Genomic DNA, 15,887 nt, shown 5'->3' with positions numbered 1-15,887 from the left:
GCTGTTACAATCTCCATTTCCATTTTATCTGTCAACCCACTCCTCTCTACAATTTTCTTTTAGAAGTTTTACAACTCTTTATCAATGGGGTTTCTATTCTCCACTTCCTTCACTTTAGCACTACTGATTTATTCCTCTTTGTCCTTTTCTTTCTTATTTCAGTGGGATCAAGAAGAGAGGGGCAAACTTGTATGCCTATTCTTTCACCTTAAGTTCAAGACACCTCTGTAACCCTTCTTAATTTTTTCCTCTGCAAATGAGTACGTTTCAAAGGAATTAATGAGACAAGTTCAAAGATTCATAGTGAGTTGTTGATGGAGTATGGGCCAGAATTTTGGGCCATATCATTGGCCATCAGGATGCATATTACATAGATTAAATCAATGCATTGATACTGTTATAGCACTGCCCTTATCATTGAGGGCAGGGAACTTTCTGATTCACTACCATTTCTCTGATTCTTGCAAGATGCCTGCCACATGTTAAATTCTCATTGATAAGTTAATAATACTCATAAGGTAAATGGCCTTTGAGACCCCTTTTAGCAGTAAGGATCTGTCACCTATTGATTCTATTTGAGAACTAAATTAAGTCTATTAAGAGGATATTATCTTTCTTCTCAATCTGACTCTATGGCAGACTATTTTTGTTTGGTATACATTGGCTTAGAAAAATCTACTCTTAAAGCACCATATTTCCTTAACTTTGACTTTTTAAAATAAATAATAAGCCCTGTGATCCTTAGTGGTTATCTTTGTATATACACAGTGAAATTTAGGAAGGACAGGATAGCCAGAAATCAAAGGATGAATTGCATAAGGCAAAAAAGAAGTCTCTATCATCTTGGGCACTGAAGGTATAAAGCTGTATAGGATATATATTTCCTGTCCAAATGGAGTCCGTAGTAGAGATACATGAAATGGTTCTTACAATATAAGGTCCTTAAAAAAAAGTCAAACTTGAATTTGGACCCACAAAATTCAGAAGACATAGACAATATAAACAAACACTCCTCTCAGATGCCTAGTTTCTGAGGAATCATCCAAGCCAATAAGAGCCTTCAGGTACATGTTACATCTATAACTTCAAATGTGAATATGATTTACCACTCTCCCTTCCCCTGACTCCTTTCTCAGGATGCATTTCCTGAGTGCAGGCAGACTGCAGGGAAAGAGCCAGAATCCTCCAGAGTAGCTGATCAGTGACACCAGACATTGTTGTCTTTGTTCAAGATTTGCTTCAGATTTGAACTAAGGTGAAGTAACCACACCTATTTCTAAATTACCCTTTTTTTAAAGATCAGGTTTAAAATGTTGATGGAAGAATTCATAACATATTCTGGTTTTTAGGTGTTAATTTTTGGACTTTATGTAATTATAGGGAGAAGGAGAATATTTTAACAACCTATTCATGCTAACAGGAAGGGAATGAATTTTCAGATTACTCAGAGAAATCCTCCTCTTAGTTTTGACTTTCCATAATGAACCAATTACAAGAATGTATTTGTGATTGACCCACTAAACCAGGCTGCTCTGATTTCATTTACCCTCCATACCTAATCAGAAATATTTTCTATCTTGATGAGAAGCACATTCGAGAGGAATGAATTGCACTGTGCTGGGAACACCGCTGTGGGCCCTGCTCAATATCACATTACCTAGTAGTGTGCTTTTGTACAGTGAACATCACAAACATTTGCATTTTAATGTGCACAATGAATCTCAATTACATGTCTTGAGTCTGTTTAAAGACCATTTTCCCTCCACATTACGGTCTCTTTGGAAACACCAATGTTACAACAGTGATAACCTTGAAAGGGCTGCTGGTGGATAATCATGACTTAATTACAGAAAAAGACAAGTTACCTCAGAGGAGCCCAGAACCAAAGACTTGAGAGGAAGACAAGTGTCCCATGTCCTCACCTGCTGAAGTGATGGGAGGAAAAATAGAATTTACTCTTTTTTTTTTTTTTTTTTTATAATTTGGGAGTCTTTGCTTTTAGTCCAACACATGTAGTGAAAGTAACTGTACACTTACAAAAAGCTCTATTATTGATCCCATTGAAATGAGATAGAAAATCTCAACTATTCTACAACTAAGAACAGTCCCCTGATCTCTATAATCTCTGATATTTTTCTGTCAGATGCAACTTTATTTTTATTATATTGAGACCGACCTGATGTCAACAAAGACAAATACTGCTTAACATCAAAGTTGAAATTAGTGTGGACATAAGGATAAGGATTTCTGAATGTCTCCACTAATGTTTCCATGCTTGGAGGTGATAAGACTGGAGCATAAATAGGCCATATACAGGACAAAAAATTTTTGTTAATTTTAGTTCATTATAGTCTATAGATTAGCAGAGCTGGTAGGGTAGGAAGAGAAATTACATGCCAGACTTTATCATTGTTTTCTCTGGTCCAGCTTCCAAACAACACAGGTAATATTTGGACATTGCTGACTTTTCACCAGTAGCCCCAATTCAGGAAAAATGACACATCTATCCACCAAACAGGAAGAAGAGAGGATTCGTTACTACCCAACTTCTCACCAAAGTGGGCAATTGACTCATGGCTGTGTGATAAAACCCAAGATCTAGGGGCGCCCCATTCTTGAAAGAGAAAGTATATGCTTAAACATCATGAAGATGTTCTGGTATTTGCAGAGAAACTCAGAGACACAATTCCACAGCTGACTATTCCCCAAGTACCAGTAACCACTCCTCAAATAAACTTTTTACTCAACATCCAACTTTTCACTTAATATATCTAAGTGAGGAGGCTCTAGTGACATTGTGTAAGTAAGGGAGAGAGTCAAGAATATGTGTCCTATGGTATTTTGGGGGCAATAACAGCCTGCGTGGTAAATGCCCCATTGAAAGATAATTAAGAAGAAATATAGCAGCCTCTGGTCTCTGAATAATTCCAAAGCAAATATATATATAGGAAGGGAACATAGTGCAATCCAATAATTCCATAACTGGGAACACTTTATCTTTCAGCCATAAACAACAAGAACTTTAAAAGTACCCTTAGTTTTAGATAGGGAGAAACAGGCAGGGCAGGAATAGAATTCTTCAGAGGATTACACTTTCTGGATGATAACATAGGGAGGGCATCGCAGATGAGATATGTGTTCTCACTGAATAAATGAGACAAAAGGTTAGAATTTCAGGGGAAAAAGTACTGGAGGAAAGGAAGATATAGAGATAACATGTATGTAAGGTTTTCTGGAGTATTTTATCTGAATACTAACCACCATTTGTATAAGTTGAAACTCCAAGTGAGATAGATAAATTTGATTCCATATAAAAAATCTATTAATATTATTTGCTTTCTATTGCTAACTGCAATAAGTTACTACAAATTATTGGATTAAAATAAGACGAGTTCTTTGTTTTACAGTTGTGAATGTCAGAAGTCTGATGCAGATCTCTCTGGGTGGCGTTCTGTTCTGGAGGCTCTAGAGGATAATTCCTTTCTTTGTTCTTTGGGGTTCTTGGCAGAATCCAGTACTCTGTGATTGAGTACTGACAACTATGTTTTCTTGCTGGGAGTAAACTGTTCCCAGCTTCTGGAGGCCGCTGCATTGGTACATGTTTTCCTTTCTCCAACTCCCAAGCCAGTAACAGTGGGTTGAGTCCTTTTAGCACCTCATCTCTGAACCACTCTTGCCTTTCTCTTTCACTTTTAAGGATCATCTAATTAGTTGGGCCCACCTGTATAACCTATATCATCTATCGCCTCATTTCAAGATCTTTGGGCTTCATAATTACCATGAATGTCTTTTGTCCTGTAGGCTAACATCGTCACAGGTTCCAAGGATTAGAACATGGATAGTGTTGTTCCTACCATATCGTAAGAGGTTAACAGAGAAACCTATGGAATCATTTCAATAAATGTTAAAAGAATATTCAATGACATTAAACATTCTCTTATTATTTTTTAAAGATTTATTTATTTTATTTTAGAGAGAGAGAGTACATTAGTAGGGGGAAGGGCAGAGGGAGACAATCTGCAAGAGACTTCCCACAGAGGAAGGAGCCCCACATACGGCTTGATCTTATGACCCATGAGATCATGACCTGAGCTGAAACTAAGGGTCAGATGCCATTTAGGCACCCTGGAACCCTAAAAATAATTTCTATTATTGTTAATGAATCTTAGCAAGCTATAAATAGGTCTTTTTTCACCTGATAAATGTCATCTTGCCAAAAAATCCTACAGAAAATATCATGCTCAATAATAAAACATTAAAAGTATTTCTCCAAAGATACAGGAAAGACAAGGATGCTAAATGTCAACTCTTCTATTAACCATTTACTGGTCATCCTAGCCAACGAACTAATCTATGAAAAATGAAGCATAATATAAGCAAACTAATATAAGAAAAATAGGAGATTTGGAAACCAGAAATTTAACTATCATTTTTTCTAGATAACATAGTTGTTTCCACAGAGAACACAAACAGAATCATAAGAAAATTGTTAAAATTAATAATTTAGATTAATAATTCTATATAATATAAATTAAATTGACTTATTTATTATTTTATACTCCAGCTCACAGTTTTAAAAATGTGATTTCATAAAAACACAGCATCTGCAAGAGAAATATAGAAATATAAGATATCCAGGACTAAGTCTAACTGAATCTGTGTAAGGCACATATGGAAAAATTATAAAACATTCTTGAAAGACAATTGTTAAAATCCTAAATAAGTTGAGAGAAATATCATGTTCATGAATAGGAAGATTTAATATGATATAAAAATATAAAATCACCCCAAGTTGATCTATAAATTCAATGCAACTCTTTTTTTTTTTTAAGATTTATTTATTTATTCATGAGAGACACACAGAGAGAGGTGGAGACATAGGCAGAGGGAGAAGTAGGCTCCCTGCAGGGAGTTCAATGAGGGACTCATCCCAGATCCTGAGATCACGCCCTGAGCTGACGCAGAGACGCTCAACCACTGAGCCACCCAGGTGTCCCAGATTCAATGCAGTTCTAATCAAAATCCCAAGAGGTTTTGACAAAGTAATTCTAAACTTTAAATGAACAAGTAAAGGGCAAAGAGTATGTAAAAGATTCTGAAGAAGTATAAGGTGGAAGAACTGATCCTATCAGGTATCAATAATTCTTAAAAGGCTATGGTGGCTATGACTGATGTTGGGAAGAACAGATAAATGGTATTGATTCAAAGGATAGACAAATCAAACAATGGGACTGAATGAATACTCAGAAAATGGCATATACAGAAACTTCAAACATAACAGAGGTAGCTGAAGATTACTGGGGAAGGGATGCATTTATTGGTTTTAAAATAACTAGGGTATCAGTATGAAAACATTTTAAATGGAACTCTGTCTCACACTTTACCAAAAAGTCAAGTCTAGATGGGATAAGGTCTTAAGTATGAAAAGTAAAAGATTAAAATTGTGAAGGCGTTATGAAGAATATCCCATCGGGGGCGTCTGGGTGGGTCAGTCAAACAGCTGAATCTTGATTTCTGCTCAGGTCATAATCTCAGGGTCATGAGATCAAGCTCTGAGTAGGGCTCCATGCTGTTTAGGACTCTCTGCTCTCTGTCTCCCTCTCCCTCTGCCCTTCTCCCCTTCTAAAAAAAAAAAAAAAAAAAAAAAAAATATCCCATCAAGATAGGAGAGAATTTCTTAAATAAGACATAAAATGCATGAACAATATAGGAAAATATTAAGATTTTATTACCATAAAATTAAGAGTTTTCCATTTTTCAAAAGACATCATAATTAAGTGGACAATACATGGCAAAATATGCCAGGAAATATTTGCAATGCATGTAGCAGTCAGAAGAAAAATATCCGCAATATATAATGAATTACTACAAACCAATAAGACTAAAAACAGAAAAATGGGGAAAGGTCAGAACAGGTGTTTCACAGAGGAGGAAACACTTTTAGTTTTTAAACTTTATGTTCAATCTCTTTAATGAACAGGCAAATCCAAATTAAAACCACAATGAAAGAGATAAAACACCAACCAGATTGACACAACTTATGAAGTTACATGATTCCAAGTGTCCGCAAGGATGTGGAACGATGGGAATACTAACTCAAGGCTTGTTTGAATGAGAATTGTTTTTACCATGCTGGGAAAGGGATGGCGTTATCTAGAAAACTTGCAAATTTGTGCACTCTGCAATTCACCTCTTCTTTTCTAGGTAATTGCCCCGGAGAAGCTTTGCCACGTGAGTGCCAGCTGATATGCATAACAATACATAAAGCACCTTGTTTGTAATAGACACTGAAAGCAAACCAAATGCATTAATGAATTATGATTTATATGAGTAAGAGAATAAAATTATAGCAATGAAAATAAATAAACCAAACTTACACTCGAGGGAATACATCCTGCAGCTGCTGGTTTCTGGTTCTCTGTGAATGATTTACCCTTCAGTTCATTGAGACTGTTACCTCATTTGTAAAATTAGAGAGTTTGGATAAGATGATCTTAAGGAGCCCTTTAGCTTTAATGCTAATGATTCTCTTTATTTCCTTTTTTCTTCTTGGAACAGGAAGAGTTTCATATGCTATTGCTCTTTGATTGTGTCTGTTCTTCTAGCACATATTCTGAGACCACGCTTTTGTTTTATGTGATTAATCTGCGAGGCACCTTGCCGAAATGATGCAGACACACTTGATCACCAGTGGGCAGTAAGGCAAGATGTCTCCTTCTAATTTCTCTTCTAAGATTATCTCACATTCAGTGCATGGTTCCTAAGTCAGTGAGTTTTAGACTGTGGATTTCAATTGTTGATGGAGGCATTGAAGGCCATTTGAAGTCAGGACTCTGATCTGTCTTACTTGCTTCCTAGTGACCTTTGGCCATTTAGTGGAAGAGTTTCAAAAATAAATTGCATGGGAGGATGAGTGACATGAAGGTGACAGCCTGACCTAAAGTGTGAACATCTAATTCATTGGCTCCAAGTTTTCAGAAACTTAGTCTCTGTAGGGGTAGAGTTGAAATGCATCTTCGGTTTGGTCTTTCCTTGTGTTTTGGAATTGATTCATTTTTCTCAATATTTATGGATTTTGCCTTTGCTAATTATTTAGAATCTTCACCCCAGACAGATAACTTAATTGATTTTAGTCTTCAGCAACAAAGTTTTCTGAAATTAAGCACCTTGAGACTGTGGGCAATCCCAGTGCCTCTGGGATCAGAATGTGGGCTTTGCTGCCCTCTGCTGTTAGATCGGGGCAATCCTTTACCTAGGGAGATTGCAGAGGCTGCCAGGTCCCATTTCCCCACAGAGAGGCCTAGAAGGAAGAGACAGGAGGAGGAGAATGGCTCTTGTTCTGGACACTGGCCTACATGGTATAGTCTTGAACATTCTCACTATGGCATGAGGAAGAATTTCTGAAAATTTCCATGGAATTCGTGGGTGTTAGATAAAACATTTTACTTAATAATTTATAGAAAAACTTGTCAGTGCCCCACCCATTTCTCCTAGGCCTACTTCTTAGATCCACTTCTGACATCACCTATCTTGATTAATTACCCTGACACAACTTGGAAACAAATAGTTGGTTGATGCAAGTATATTGCTGATACTTTTGGGAGATACATCTATAAAAAAGTGAGATAGGCAGACGTGAGCAGAAAGAGAAGGTGACCAATTATGCAGATTGTTACAACTGAGGCTTCAGCCAGTGCAGTGGAAGTCCTGGAGCTGGAATCTCATTTTAGAATGTTCCAAATTGAGACGTCGAGACTAGGCCCTGTAACCCTGTATTAAGCAGGTCATTGGCCATGGGCTGCCCCCTGTGAGGTGCATAAGCTTGGATAAAGCAGCTTCTTACAGCCAAGAGACCATTCTCTGTCAGAGTCATGATCCTAAGTCATAAAAAAAAAAAAAAAGAGGTTATTTCCAGTTGCCAAGACAAAAGTATCTCATCCTTGAAGAGGGGATCTGGGCCATATAACAGGATATCTGTTCATCCAGGATTGCCTACTTAGAGGATTATAGAATTTTAGAATTATGTAATTTGTAGTTGGAGGAGGCCCACCCTCTAATGTGAAATTTTAATATTTCTACATAGATATGATATTATTTGAGCAGAGCCTGGAGAAATGGAGATCTTGGAGATCCTGACACAAGGAAATCCTTGAGATGAGGAGAGGCCAACTAGAAGGTACAGCCATATAAAGGCCAAGAGACAGAATATCACAGGACAATTGCCTGCAACAAAAGACCCTAGACTTGGAAATAACTATTGTGAAGGGTAATAGCAAGTATAACATTATCAAGATTATGTAAAATCAAAGCAACACAAAATTAGTCTTGAAGATTGTCCATGTCCCAGTCCTGTGGCTGACTAACTGTAAGGGCATTAAGTGAGTTTCTTCATCTCTGAGAGCTTCAGTTTACCCATCTATGTAAATGGGGAACAAAATAATACTTCCCTCTTATAGTCTCAATGCAAGTTAAATAAGAGACCCACATCAAAAGCTGTAACTCCCAAAGCCTACAGTCTCAATGTTAGAGATGAGCAATAAAGAAATCTCACTATGCACGCACATATCCACATAGATTTTTCTGTGGGCACATATATATGTGTGCATGTATTTGTATGTGCATTTTTATATAAATATATCTATATTCATCTACATCTGTGTCCACATCATCAGTAGTTCTCAGTTGGAGGTGATTTTCCCCTCAGGGGGCTATTTCACAATGTCTGGAGACATATTTGATGACCATAGTCCCTACTGGTACTGGGGTCATACTGGTGTGTATAGAGGTAGAGACTAGGGATGCTGCCAAACATTCCACGATGCACAGAACTGTCCCCCATGAGAAAAAAAAATCACTTGGTTAAAAATGTCAATAGTGCTAAGGTTGAGAAACTCCGATGTTTCCACATTTTTAATATCATATCTAATTTGTCATTGTGTGTGACCCAGAGTGAGAAAAAAATATGTGTCTATGTTTGCTATTATCCTGATGATTCCAGGCTGTGGGAGATACTTCTAGGTTCCTGTTACATATCTATTTTCCCATTCTTCCTTGATAACAGTTCCCATTATGCATAATGCAATGTGTCCAGCGCCTTTTTCAGTTTTCTTGCAGCAAACATAGTCATTTTGCACAATTCTGGCTAATTAACTGTCAGGAGTCTCTCAGGGAAGATGATATCTTTCTGATGAAAATGAAGAGATAAAACAGTGCACACTATTCCTTCCCACTGTTCTTTCCATGTCTTCCTACCTGCAGTGGTGATAAGATTCTTAGCAGAACAGCAGCCCTCTTACAAGCGTGGGAGTGAAAGCCACACAATAAGACTGGCAGAGCAGAAGGAGAAAAACCATGGGGGGGGTGTCTTTTTCTGGTAATGTTATATACTAAACAAACAAACGGACAAACCCTCCCAAGAAAAATATCTTCAGATATGCTAAAAAGAAAAACTTTCTTATTTTAAACCCGTTGTTGATTTTGCAAGAAATAAAAGACTTTTTACTTCTCCCAGAAAGAGTGAGATGGGAGAAGGCTAAGCTTCGCTTTTCCTTCAGGGGAATCTGCCAATCATTGGTGTCCATGAACTTCCATTCCAATGGCTGCATAAGGCTCACGAGACAGGCAATAAATCCAGTCAATCCAAGGATCAATTAGGGATCACTGAACAAAAACAAAGCTCCCCCACAGAAAGAGACAACAAGAACACGTACCTATTTCATTGTTGGCTTTGAGGGGAAAACGTTACTTATCTTATGGGTTTGTAGTCATAAACCAGCTCTTACAAGCAGAGAATTTAAATCAAAGTGCTCCATGACTGATAAATGTTCCCAGGGAACTGAAAGAGACAGATTCTCTTGAGAGGAACAGTGCTTCAACACAACTTTGAAGAATCCCCAAAGATGAAGTTGTAAAGAATGTGAAGTTGCAGCCAAAAGAATATTTTAGGACCAAGAACCAATATCAACAACAGACAGTAGAGGCGTTTCCACAAAAGTACAATTGGCCTGCAATTGTTTAATGGAAACCTTTGGAAGTGGATACAGTCCAGAATTCAGAATTTTGGGGATATTTAGAAATATTATAGAATCCATTCATGGTAGATTCCATGCAGCCAGAATGAGGTCTGTGACAATACTACATAATCAAACATCTCAGAGCAAAATACATGAAATGGTACCAACAGAAGCTTAAGATAGTCTTACAGCAATGCAGTTTGGATTTTGCTTATGAATGACTGTTGTCTACCCTCTTACTAAAAAAAAAATACATTTTCAGAAATTTTTCAAGTCAGAATTTCAGAGAGGGCAATTTCAAAACTATATTGAGATATCAGGCATACAGTGCAAAGCAAGTACATTTCATATATTTTAGGAAACTAAAGAGATACTGGAAAAACATGAACAAGGAATAAGAGAGTATTACATCCAACTTGAAAATAGTTTAAAAAATAGAACATCTAGAAATAAAGAAATAAATAACTGAAGTTTAAAATACAATGGATGCATTAAACCAGAATATTAGACCCATATGAAGAGTTAGTAAACCGGTTTTGCTCAGGAAGAGGGCAAACCAATTAATTAACTTAATAAGAATGTTAAGTATTCAAATTCAGATCTAAAAATAGCTACAAAAATATAACTACCCAATTAATGGAGAGAAGAGAAAATGTAATGAGTAAGAAGGGAAAACAAAAGAGAAATTCAATCAGTACAAAGGAAGGCAAAAGCAAAGAGGAAAAAATCCAAACAAACCAGAAAAACTCAAAACAAATGACACAAAGCAAGATAGTAGATAAATCTGATTGCAAAACTAATTGCCCCTGGTATAAATGGACCCTACTCACGTTAGTTAAAAGGAAGCTTCAGCCTGTATTTTTAAAATTTCAACTCTGTGCTGTTTTTTAGAAACTAAAAAAGGACAGAGTTTAAATTAAAAATTTAGAAAAATATATTCCAGATACATAATAACCTAAGTAAATCTGCTATGATGATACTCATATCAGGCAGCTTGGCACTCAACTTCAGACCCTGATTTCCAGACTTGCTCCCACTGCAAGTAGTCAGACAACTGGATTAACTATACGAAGCCAGTGCTTTCACATATTAGATGACTTGCAGAACAGTGCGGAGACCACTGAGAGAAGGGAAGTGAATCAGGTGAGCCTTGCTGGACGGACTGTTCTCTGCATGGAGGCGCTTTCTGGGCAGCAGCATGGAGGAGGGCCCAAGCAGAGCCCAGCAGTGTCCTGAGACTAAGAGACAGAGTACTGAGGTCTGAGATGCTGGGGTGGTGGGAGTCTGAGGGCAGAGGACAGGAAACGAGGAGGCAAAGAAGGAGACACAGAAGTCTGCAGAGGGGTTGGTTCCCTTTGGTCTTTTGCTAAATACTAAGCCATAAATGCATAGGGTCAAACCTCATGAGGTTGGGCAAGGAAGAGATAGATACCAGGTTGCTGTGAGCTGAACAAATGACCTCACCCAGGGCTGGGAAGTGGTCAAGGTTACACTTACAGATGAAACAAGTAGACAGAAAATCACTAAGATTCCAGATGCCCCGATGAACACATCAAACATCTTGTCTTTACTGATATCCATAGGACAGTGCATCAACAATAGTGAAATATACTTTCTTCTAAAGAGCAAAGAAGGCATTAACCAAGAAAGATGATATGCAAATATAAGCACATTTTATATATATATATATATATATATATATATATATATATATATATAATTTCGATTTGCCAACATATAGAATAACACCCAGTGCTCATCCCGTCAAGTGCCCCCCTGGGTGCCCATCACCCAGTCACCCCCTCCCCCCCGCCCACCTCCCCTTCCACTGCCCCCTTGTTCGTTTCCCAGAGTTAGGAGTCTCTCATGGTTTGTCACCCTCTCTAATTTCTCCCACTCATTTTTCCTCGTTTCCCCATTTCAAAGGTTTAAAAGCATAAGGTGTATTTTCTCTGACTTGTTTTCACTGTTCTGATTTAATCTCTGCAGCAGCTCCGTGTTTAAATGAGTAAACCAAAAGTCTGAGAGTTAAGAAATTTATCTGGACTCAAATGGAAGAGCTACGAAGGTGGGTGGGTCGGTGGGTGGGAGAGAATTTTTGGGGTCCCTGGGGTCTTCTTTGAGTTCTCAGTGGTGCACCCGGGGAACAGGGACATGCAATGACTAGCAAGTGCCGCTAGAGGGAAGTATTTGCTCATGAAGCCAGCAACCTAAACAGTACCAGAGGAGGATCTGGGGTGTACCCCCGGATTACTGCAAGAAACCCGAATCGAAATATGTCGATGGAGTGTAAACTGAAAGACGCCCTGCTGGATCTTTCTGTGGCAGGATTCCAGTTCAGTCGCAGGGTGACTACAACAGTAGACTCTCACCTGCCCCTCTAGTCTAGCTGTGACCCTGCCTGCCCATGTGGTCCTGGGTGCCTGGCTGGTGCTCAAGGGCCTGGTCTCTGGACCCCCTGCTTTAGTCCCTGGCGCAGGGGATCTCTTCTTGCTTCCCAGCTGGAGGGGCAGCCCTATCCAGCTGCTGTTAGGGAAGTCTCAAAGGAAACAAACCTCCAGCCCAGCTGCTACCCTTTGCACAGTTTTATAAAATGAATCTCTGGGCACCTGGGTGGCTCAGTGGTTGAGCATCTGCCTTTGGCTCAGGTCATGATCCTGGGTCCTGGAATGGAGTCCCCCACTGAGCTCCCCGCAGGGAGCCTGCTTCTCCCTCTGCCTGTGTCTTTGCCTTTCTCTGTGTGTCTCTCATGAATAAATAAATACAATTTATAAAATAAAATAATAAATAAAATAGTATTTTTATCTTAATAAAATAAAATGAAATGAATTTCTGTGACTAACTTCAGATTCTGATGTAGTCTTATCTCAGTTCTTAGGAAATTGGGCAGATTTGAGTTCAAGTTTCAGACCTTTTAACTTGGGTATTTCTTCACTCTTGGACTTCTGCCTCGTTTATTTAAAACAGGGAGCAGCTGCGAATATTCAATCAGAGCAGTAAATACGGAGCCCTCAGAACCTAGTAAAGGCTCAGGAAGTGAGTTCCCTTCATTCTGTTCGCTGTTTCCTTGACCAACCAGCCTTCTTTTATTGTGCCCAGCCTGGTGGTGATGTTCCTGGTGATAAAAGGATCGTAGGAGGTTTGTTCATTCCTCATGCCACTCATGTGGAGAAGGACCTTGTCACTTTTCTTAGAGCATTGCTTCGCCGACTGCAGACATTCTGTACCAACATCATCATCTCTACCATGTTCACTACCTACCAGCACCATTATTTGTTTAGTGTTTTAAAAATCATCTCACTTCTTAAAACCCTTGAATCTACTTTAAAGGGAAATGTATATCTCTTCTGTAAACAGAAAACTAACATCACTCACAGGAAATATAAGGTCAGCATAAAAATAAACATTGAACTAAATCAAGTCATTAAATACTGTAATGACATAAATAATATAGAGACTACTCTATCGAAGTACTCCTGAAGGTCTATAGTAAGACCTACTAGTCCCAGGTACTTGGATAAGCCACTTTAATACATACACAGAAAGAGGTGGTATCTTTAATGATTGTAAGCGCAGATACATCTGCAGTTGTAATTAAATTTGTAAAGAGAGTGTATCTTCATTATTTTATTATTCCTCAATAGCTAAGTTGACCTCTTATACTTCCTCCTGTCTGGTAATTCAGTCCATTCCCCAAGACTAGATAAGTCTGTCTCTAGTAAATGATCCACATAAATCCTCAGCTATCTATCTATCTTTTTTTTTTTTTTAAGTAAAAAATAAGTTTATTCTGGAATAGCAGAGCAATTGCAATTTGGGACAAGCAAACTACAGTGAACCAATGGCAAGTCTGAAGATACAAAAGGAAGTTCAGCTTATGTTAGGTTTTAGGAGGAAATTGGCAAGGGTTATTTATTTATTTATTTATTTTTATTTTTAATATTCTATTTAAATTCAATTTGCCAACATATAGTATAACATCCAGCACTCATCTCATCAAGTGCCCTCCTTAGTGCCCATCACCCAATTACCACCCCCCCAACCTCCGCTTCTGCAACCCTTTGTTTCCCAGAGTTAAGAGTCTCTCATGGTTTGTCTTCCTGTCCAATTTTTCCCCACTTAACTTCCCTCCTTTCCCTTATGGTCCTTTTCACTATTTCTTATATTCCACATATGAGTGAGACCATATGATCATTGTCTTTCTCTGACTGACTTATTTCACTCAGCAGAAAGTTTTCCAATGTCCCTCTCCCTTCTCCTGCTTCTCTTCCAGTGGGCAGCTGGATTATGGTCAAGGGCTGTGGCTTCTGTGATCTTGTGTCAATACGTGTAGGGCATGATGTGTCCATGGGGTATGATGTTGACATTCTTCCCATGCCTGGAGTTGGGACTGTCTGCCTCAAGACTCAGAGCAAGGAGAGATCAGCTCTGGAAAATGCAAAAGAGAAAAGCAAAATAATGTATACATTTAAAAAGTACTTATTACATACATTTTGTCTCCAGTAGCTTTAAGTGGATCAGGCATGTGTGACATTTAATATTCATTTTAGGTGATCCTGCAATAACTGCTTTTTTAGAGGAAAATTATAATAATAATAGTCACCATAATAGTATTAATGAACCTATGCTGCAAATTAATTTTGCTTATTACATGTAGCCAATAAGGGATATATTGTCCTAAACAATGTAGTACTAGCAAAGGGGATGTTTCAAGACTAGATACATTTGCAAATATAATACTCCACTATATTTTAAGAGTATGTATGTATTACAGGACCCAGAAGAGTCTCCATGCTGATGAACAATTGATCTGTTGCTCCTGCTCTTTACTACCACTGCAGCAAGCCAGTCCTCCCCTAGCTGACACCCGTCCCTCAGTTCGGCCAGAAGGAAATTCTCCTTCCTCATCTGCAATGCTCCCAGTAAGCTTTGCCATGAACCCATGCTTGAAGACAAGATTCAAGGGAGCCAAGGTTGCATGGTACATTTGGACCCGGAGTGTTTCCTCTACCATGGGAGTTCTCAACTGGGGGTGGTTCTCCCCCCAAAGAAGACATTGGCAATGTTGAGACACTTTGATGGTCATGCCTGGAAAGTTCCTACTGCCCAGTGGGGAGAAGCCAGGGGTGCAGTTACCCATCCTGCAAGGCACAGGACAGCGCACAACAAAGATAATATGTCAGTATTGCCAAGGTGGAGAAACTCAAGTCTGCTCTACCAGAAAGCAGAAAGAAGTATAATGAAGACATCTTCAAGCCACTACATGATGGAAACACACTTGCTGCTTTCAGTGTTTGATCTCAGCTCTCTATCTACAGTGACTTTTGGAGTCTCATAAATGAAGATTTCGTCTAAAATCTGTGCCTTTGTGGATGAGAGAGTATCAATAAATAAGTCAGTGAATCCTAATAAATAATATTCCCTTTTAAGTATTTCTTCTTGAAAACTGTTGCCAGCAGGAAGGAACTGCTGAGGACTAGGCAGGGTCAAGTGGGGGTGGTAGTGAGAAGTGAGAAAAAGAAGGAAATTTGGTTAGAACTAACATTTCCTTATTAATTATTGTATTGTTATTATTATTCTGGTAAAATAAATAATCCCTAAGATGTTGGAACCTGATGGATTGTAGCAAATCTTGTTTTGTTCTTTTTCTCCCTTCAACATCCCTCCCTCCCAACTATCATCATCCTCCCTGCCTCCTGGGTACACTCACCTGACAGGTGCACACTCACCTGGCAGGTGCACACTCATCTGGCAGGTGCACACCCTTGCCACTTCATATTAGCACTATTAATTCATTAATATCTTTACTCTCTCATAGCTTTTATGAGGATGAGATAGGATTTGTAAAATGCCTTTCACATTTCCTCAAACCTC

At 38.5% G+C, this 15,887-nt stretch overlaps 1 long non-coding RNA gene across 1 annotated transcript in view; it reads left to right on the top strand.

Moving 5' to 3' along the window:
• Window positions 1-15,588, top strand: part of LOC144324702 (uncharacterized) — a 53,930-nt gene extending 38,342 nt beyond the window's left edge. The window contains exon 3 of the long non-coding RNA XR_013390137.1: window positions 14,788-15,588. This is a non-coding gene — a long non-coding RNA (uncharacterized LOC144324702). The remainder of the gene's footprint in view (window positions 1-14,787) is intronic.
• Window positions 15,589-15,887: the final 299 nt, after the last annotated feature.

Source organism: Canis aureus, chromosome 12 (assembly GCF_053574225.1).
Source record: "Canis aureus isolate CA01 chromosome 12, VMU_Caureus_v.1.0, whole genome shotgun sequence".
Classification (NCBI taxonomy): Eukaryota; Metazoa; Chordata; class Mammalia; order Carnivora; family Canidae; genus Canis; species Canis aureus.
The sequence above is the reverse complement of the archived record's forward strand: the minus strand, read 5'-3'. Positions and strand labels throughout refer to the sequence as shown.